Genomic DNA, 7,477 nt, shown 5'->3' with positions numbered 1-7,477 from the left:
TTAATTGTTACAACTGTCTGATGTAGGTACTCTTATTATCCCTAGTCTATAAGTGAGTAAACTAAGGTTTACAGAAATGAAGTAACCTGCCAATGGTGGAGCCAATGCTAAGGGCAGAGCTGGGTTTTGACTCCAGCAGCTTGGTCAAAGAGTTATTGTTCTTAACCACTCGTGAAGCAATTCTAGGCAGCCTTATCACAATTTTTTAAAGGCAGTCATCTGGGGAAGATGCTTAGAGGCAGGTTGGTGGACTAGTGAGCTCCTAAGGATTGTTTTTACTGCATGATTCTGCCAAAACAATCCCACATTAATACCACTACATAGCTCTGTAATGAAGTACCACAGACCAGGTGGCTTAAACAACAGAAACTTGTTGTTCCCTAGTTCTGGAGGCCAGCAGTCAGAGATCAAGGTAGCAGTAGGGTTGACTCCTCTCAAAGGCTGTGGGGGAAGGATCTGTTCCGGGCTTCGCTCTGTGGCTTGTAGATGGTCATCTTCTCTCTGTGTCTCTTCCCTCTAGGAATATTTGTCTCTGTGTCAAATTTCCCTTTTTGTAAGGACACCAGTCATATTGGATTAGGGCCCACTTGATGACCTCTTTTAACTTGTTTGCCTCTGAAAGGCCCTGTCTCCAAGTAAAGTCACATTCTGAGGTGGGGAAATTTGAATAAAATTATGTCAGATTCACAAGAGACCAAGGAAATGGGCTTCCTCTGTTGTAAGAAAGATAAGAGAGTTCTGTTATGTAAAAGGAAAACTGATCCCAGAGAGTGACTAAATAGAAATCTGAGAGGACCAACATCATCATGCCTGAGGAGCTGTGGAAATAAGATGATGATGATGATGATGATATTATCAAATACTGGGCAAGGACTACATGCACAGCACTATGTTAATTGTTTTACATACATGATCACCTCATTTAATTCTCACAAGACAACCTTGCAAAGTGGTTACAAAGAATATTAGAGCTCAGATAGGATACTCAACTTACCCAGCACCTAGAGCTAGGGGTTAGCAGTTAGGACCATCAGCTTCTACTTTGGACAGCCACTTAGAGGCAGCCACAAGCAACAGATGCTGCAAAGGGCCCTTCTCACACTGTGAGTACATATTTTTACAACATTCAAGACACAGCAATGAGAAGTTATATCTTTTATTGGTGAAGTAGATTCACTTGGTCTTCCATATAGAGTTTTGAACTGAAAACTATCATGATAAAAAATAACCACTGCAATCACCTTGGTGTAAAGACAGGTTCTCATACAAAATCTTTGGTGACATTTGGGTCTAGTATTGACTGCTTTTGTGCTACCACAGACTTGCTGAAATCGTTGCTTTTTGCTCAAGTAATGACATAGCAGTAGTTCCCCTTGTGCTTTTCTAGTACGATATAATGAAATGTAGTGAAAACCACAGGAAATACTGTGGTCAGGTTTTGAACTTGAGCCATCATGTGGACGTAAACACTGTGACAAGAGTTCTGTGGAATACATAAAAGGGCTGACATAAGTGGAAGGTCTTAGTCCTTCTTTAGGTGAAAAAGCAGCCTGTAGATGGCAAGAGAAACCTCACTTGGGGGAGAAAAGGCTACTGTTTCTGCAAACATCGCGATAATAATAGTTTCATCTCATTCCAGGTGACATAGAATGATAGGGCTGGGGTCATGGATGGAAGTTACATAGAGTTCAAGTTTGGCTTGAAGAATACTTCCAGCCTCCCCTCCCCGGTGTTGACTTTCAGGCTGCCTCTGAGCATGAACTTAAGTTTAACTTAAGTCCATCTGGATGTCTGGTCGCTCCCCTTTGAGCACTCGCCTCGTCAGAGGTTAAGGCCACCTTTCAAAGCTTGAAGAAATAAAATTTCAGGCCTTGTGAGAAGTGGGGTGAGAGATATTTGGCTTCTTTCTTTCTCAGGCTTTAGGGGCTGGAAATTCTTAGCTGTCTACCTGTTGGTATGTGCCATATTTGAGGAAAGCCCCTCGCTCCAATCATAGAATGTTAGGTTTGTGAAAGTCTTGAAATGTCACCCAAGTCAGCCACCCCCACCACGTATCACTTGAATCTCTTCTCAGCATCTCCACTGGAGAGCTGTCCTTTCTGTGCTTGCCCTCCAGCTGTGCTTGCCATTCAGTCAAATTCTTACTGGCAAAGCTCCTCTTTAAGTAGCGCCAAACTTGAACTCTATGTAACTTCCATCCATGACCCCAGCCCTATCATTCTATGTCACCTGGAATGAGATGAGCTGTGTAAATGTTGTAACAACTACATGAGAAAATGCATGGACAGTTCTCTGGGTGGAGCCTGGCTCATTTTAAAGGCTCAATGAACAGAAACTATTATTATTGCGATGTTTGCAGAAACAGTAGCCTTTTCTCCCCTCTGTGTTCTCCACTGATAGATTCTGGTTCAAAAATAATTAAAGAACATTCTATTAACTGGAGATAATCAATAAGGTAATTAGAAGGTGGTGACCTTCCCATCCTTCGGTGGTATTGGAGCAGAAAGTTATCATACTGGGCATGTTGTTAGTGGAAACATCTCCGAGACATACTAGGCTACACGTCCTCTTTCAGCCAAGTCAGAATGTCTGGCTCTCTACTAGCACTACTTTAGACTGTAACATTAGTGCTAGGAGGCCCTGACCTAGGTCCTCCTAAGATTCCCTCAGTTCCCTCATTAATATTTCCAGGGCTAGCGGTAGCCACCGTCAGTGGGACAGTCCCCCATTAACTCCCAGGGTACCTACTGCATCATTTCTTTACATTAAAAAAGATACAGCTACAGGGAAACAGTGTGTGGTATAGCCCAGTCTTAGGTCCTTTTCTCTTTTTCTGATCTTAAAAGCTAAAAGATTTTAGAGTTGGTTTTTAGTCATGACAGATGATCTAAAGCCTTTATTGAGATTAGCAAAACGTGATTACATATAAATTCCTGAAACAAACAACAATATTAACAATAAATAAATACAATTAACAACAACAAAAAAAAAGAAAAAAAAAGATAGAAGAAAAATCTAGAAATCTAGTTAGAAAACTTCAAGGACCTGAGAGGTAATCTTTAAGTACTTTTGTTATTGTATCATAAGTGAGAAAAACTTCTAAATAGAAGTTAGGAAAACAAAAAGGGTACGTATTTATATATGCTCAAAATTATGCATCATTCTTATGCATAATAATTATTGCCTAGGCTAGACTCCTTTTAGATTTATTCAATAAAGGTTTTGTTTGTATAGACCCAGTATGGAGGTTTAGAAAAGTGTGTAAGACTCAGTTTCTCTGTAGTACAGCACAGTTGTCTGAGTACTCTGGCATCAGATTGCCTGGGTTTGAAGTCTGGCCCATACTTACTAGCAGTATGAACTTGGGCAAATTATTCACCTCTCTGTGACTTTATTTCCAGATGTCTGAGAAACATACCTAATATCCAAAATATATGAGGAACTCCTTCAACTCAATAGCAAACCCCCCCCCCCAAATAACCCAATTAAAAACGGGCAGGGGACTTGAATACACATTTCTTCAAAGAAGACATACAAAGTCCAACAGGCATATGAAAAGGTCCTCAACATCACTAATTACTAATCATCAGATAATGCAAATCAAAACCACAGTCAGGTACCACCTTACTCCTGTTAAAATGGCTATTATCAAGAATACAAAAGATAAGTCTTGGTGAGGACATGAAGAAACTGGAACCCTGTGAACGGTTAGTGGGAATGTAAAATGGTGCAGCTGCTATAGAAAACATGGACGTTCCTCAGAAAGTTAAAAAATAGAAATATATGATCCAGCAATCCCATTTCTGGGTATTTACCCAAAAAAATTGAAACCAGGATCTCAAAGAGATGTTTGCACTTCCATGTTCATTGGTAGCACTCTTCACAATAGCCAGGATATGGAAACAATCTAAATGTCCATCAACAGATGAATGGATAAAGACAATGTGGTATATACATACAATGAGATATTATTCAGCCTTAAGAAAGAAGAAAATGCTTCCATATGTGACAACATGGATGAACCGGAAGACATTATGCTAGGTTAAACATGCCAGTCACAGAAAGACAAATATTGCATGATACCACTTATGTGAGTTATACAAAATAGTCAAACTCATAAAAGAGAGAGTAGAATGGTGGTTGCTAAGGACTGGGGGAAGGAGGAAATGGAGAGTTGCTGTTCAACTTGCATAAAATTTCATTTATGCAAGATGATTAAGTTCTAGAGATCTGTTATACAACATTGTGCCTATAATTTATAATACTGTATGGTACACTTGTTAAGAGGGTGAATTGCATCTTAACTGTTCTTACCACATTAAAAACAAACAAAAACACATACCTTAGATATGGTTAGGATTAGGTGGAATCATTCATGTAATGTGCAAATGCATTAAGAACCTGATGCGTACTAATTATTAAATGACATTATTATTTTTCTTATACCTGGTGGCAAGCCAGGTTGCTTTGATTACCTGATCCACAACTCAGGCACCCCCATTCATTGGATGGCATCTTACTCAAGTTCTAGTTGCCATATCTAGGTGGAAAAAACAGACCTAGAGGTCAGAGAGTAAATATTTTACCTAGGCATGGGACTGAATGGTTTTTGCCCAGCGCTTATAGTATGTATCTAAAGCAGAATCCTTTCCATCTCCAATCTCTCAAAAGGAACTGAAATGGAACTGTTCAGGGCAGTTGCTGGTTGTAGAATGCTATGTTGCCTTGCCTGACCTATTTCAGGCTGGAGTGCTATTTATTTCTAGGGACTAATCAGGGAAAAGCTGTAATCTAGTTCTATCTTGGGCAGGCGCTGTGTGAAAAAAGAATTTGGAAACTCTGCTAAACCAGAAACTGTGTTACAGCCCTGACTATTTTAGTGCTTTATATACTAGGAGAGAAATTACTCATTAAAAGAAAAATGAATCATAGAGTTAAGGAAGGATGTCAGTAATATCAACAAAATTGTCTCATTTTTCAACATGTAAAAATTCATGAAACTGTTGGCCAGTATTATTCTTATAAGCTATGTTTTATTTTAAGTTGTCACAAATGATTTCTAAATATTAAAAAGCTTTTCATTTTGAGAATGTTTATCTATTTCCTCCACTGATGGGACTGTATCTCTCATGTTCTTGAGAATTATTGAGATTAATGGTATGGAGAAGAGCTAAAATTCATCATTTTTCTTAGAAGCTCCTAGAAGTTTTCCTCATTAAATATTGGGCTGGGTTACCCACCGAAGTTATGGAGTTTCTGCAGAGATTTTAAGTTGAAGGGATTCTCTTCAGCCTGGATGGCTTGGACATGTCCTGTCTACAGGCAGAGAAATGGATGAAATGATTCTTGACGTTCTTTGTTCTGTGACCACCGGGTCCCACATGGCTCAACATGGAGGGAGGCTCCTTCACAGTGTTTCTGGACCAACAGATCATGAGAAATCACTATGGCAACACTGACTAGTCTTTTAGGGGAAGCTGACAGCAGAACCAGAGGTAAGGAGCCCTTGTGGAAGTGTCAAGGGCTTAAGGAATTTACAGGGTTTAAATTGAACTGACACATTGATGGCACAACTAATCAAGTCGACAAGCTTGATCTTAAGTGATAGATTGCCCCTTAGTCAGAAAGGCTAATATAGACTTGATTTCTGAATTCTTTCAACAAATATTTGTTTAACGCTGGCCTATCTGCCAGCAGTGTGCGAGGCAAGGGAACATAAAGATAAGCAAAGCATAATGGTTCCTGATTTCATGGAACTTAAAATCAGATAGGGAAGACCAATGTTAACTAACTGACCATACATAATTACAGACTGTGATGAGAGCCCTGATGTAAATTATAGGGCACGGGGAGACTGTATAAGATGGGAACCTGGTTGGGATGAAAAGGTGGTGGTCAGAATTTGGAATTGTATGGTCTTCCCTGAGGGTGGGGCTCAGATCTGGAGGATGAGGGAACTAGACAAGCAGGTAAAATGGGAACTTTCCAAGGAGGGGCATGGGCAAAGACCCTGAGGTGGCAACATGAGAAGGATAGTAGCCTAAAGTGAGGCGAGTGAGGAGCGCCGGGGCAACGTAGTTTATGTTATGCATGTCAGTCTTCAGGCAATGTGCAGTGGGAACACACTGAAAGGTTTAAGAAGGTGGTGGTGGGAAGAGGAGTAGAGTGATCAGATTTTAATGTTGAACAATTGTGACTGCAGTGAGGGCCAATCATTGAAGGTCCACAAGGGTGAATATGCTATAATTGAGATAAGAGATGATGGAAGCTTTAACAAATGGTTGCCCTGGAGATGAAGACAAGTAGAGGGCTTGAGATCTCCTCAGGAGATAAAATTAACAGTAGTTAGTGCTGGACGGGGAAAGGATAGGTAAGGAGAGGGAGACAGAAACTCTAGATTTGAAAATATTGTAGATGTCCAGATAGAGCTATAGAGCACACAGTTAGATTTTTAGATCAGATCAGAGGGAAAATCTGGGAGATTCTCCTGATCCCTCCAAACTAAGTGAGGAGGGATTCCCCAAGCTAGAGGGTAGAAGACAACATCTTAGTTTATCTTGGCCATGGATTCCCGGAGAAGCTCCCCTAAGGCATCCTGAGTAGGGCCCTCAGCCTTTGGATTAGCTTAAGCTCTGTGAAGGAAGAGCCTGTATTCATTTTGTTCCATACTACAGGCCAGTACTCATTAGAATTCCTAGCACATGTGTTTCCCAAAACATTATGGAATAATTTTCCCAAGAGCACAGAGACCACAAGTAATGGTGAGATGGAGAGAAGTCTAGGAACCCATACCTCAGACTCCTGGTGCAGTGATGTGATGTCTCTCCCTCCCTCCTTCCCACCTTTCCCCCCAGGCCTACTGCTTTTGTTGACACTTACACCTTTATACTCCAAACACCCCAACTTTTCATTTAGTTTTAGCAGCTTTAGAAGTTGTTGAATTAAATATATTTGATTTTATTTTGAGCTGCTACCATATTTGGGAGCTTTCATTTAAGTAGAGCTTTTTTGGGTTGGATGAAACAGGGAGTTCCCAACTGTAGCTACTTGGAGAAATGAGCGAAGAACTCAGGTCTAGGCAAAACAAAGGAAATAAAACCATTAGGTCAACCCAACAGCAGGACTGAAATGCTTGAAGCTAGCAAAGGACTTTCCTGCAGATTCTAAAAGTCTTGGCAGCCCCAGAGGCCTGGAATATCAGGGAGTAGAAGGCCAGATATTTTTAAAGCAGTGAAATGAAGCCAAGATCTGGGAATTCAAGGTGAGGAGGAGGAGGAGGAGCCCCAGCAAACAATATTGATGAACTTCAGCTCTAAGGACAAGTTGAATGAGGGTCACCTAAGCCATCGGTGATTAATTATAACTAGAGGAAATCAGAGGTATATAGATGAAATGTCTCTAGGGCCAGGAAATGACTTCACAGAGAGTTAATGATAATAGTTTAGTTAACTTTGCCTGAGAATTCTTTTACCTGATT

The sequence above is a fragment of the Rhinolophus sinicus genome, chromosome 17 (assembly GCF_057876585.1).
Source record: "Rhinolophus sinicus isolate RSI-liver-muscle chromosome 17, RSI-T2T, whole genome shotgun sequence".
In the NCBI taxonomy this organism is placed as follows: domain Eukaryota; kingdom Metazoa; phylum Chordata; class Mammalia; order Chiroptera; family Rhinolophidae; genus Rhinolophus; species Rhinolophus sinicus.
This window is presented reverse-complemented; position numbering follows the sequence as displayed.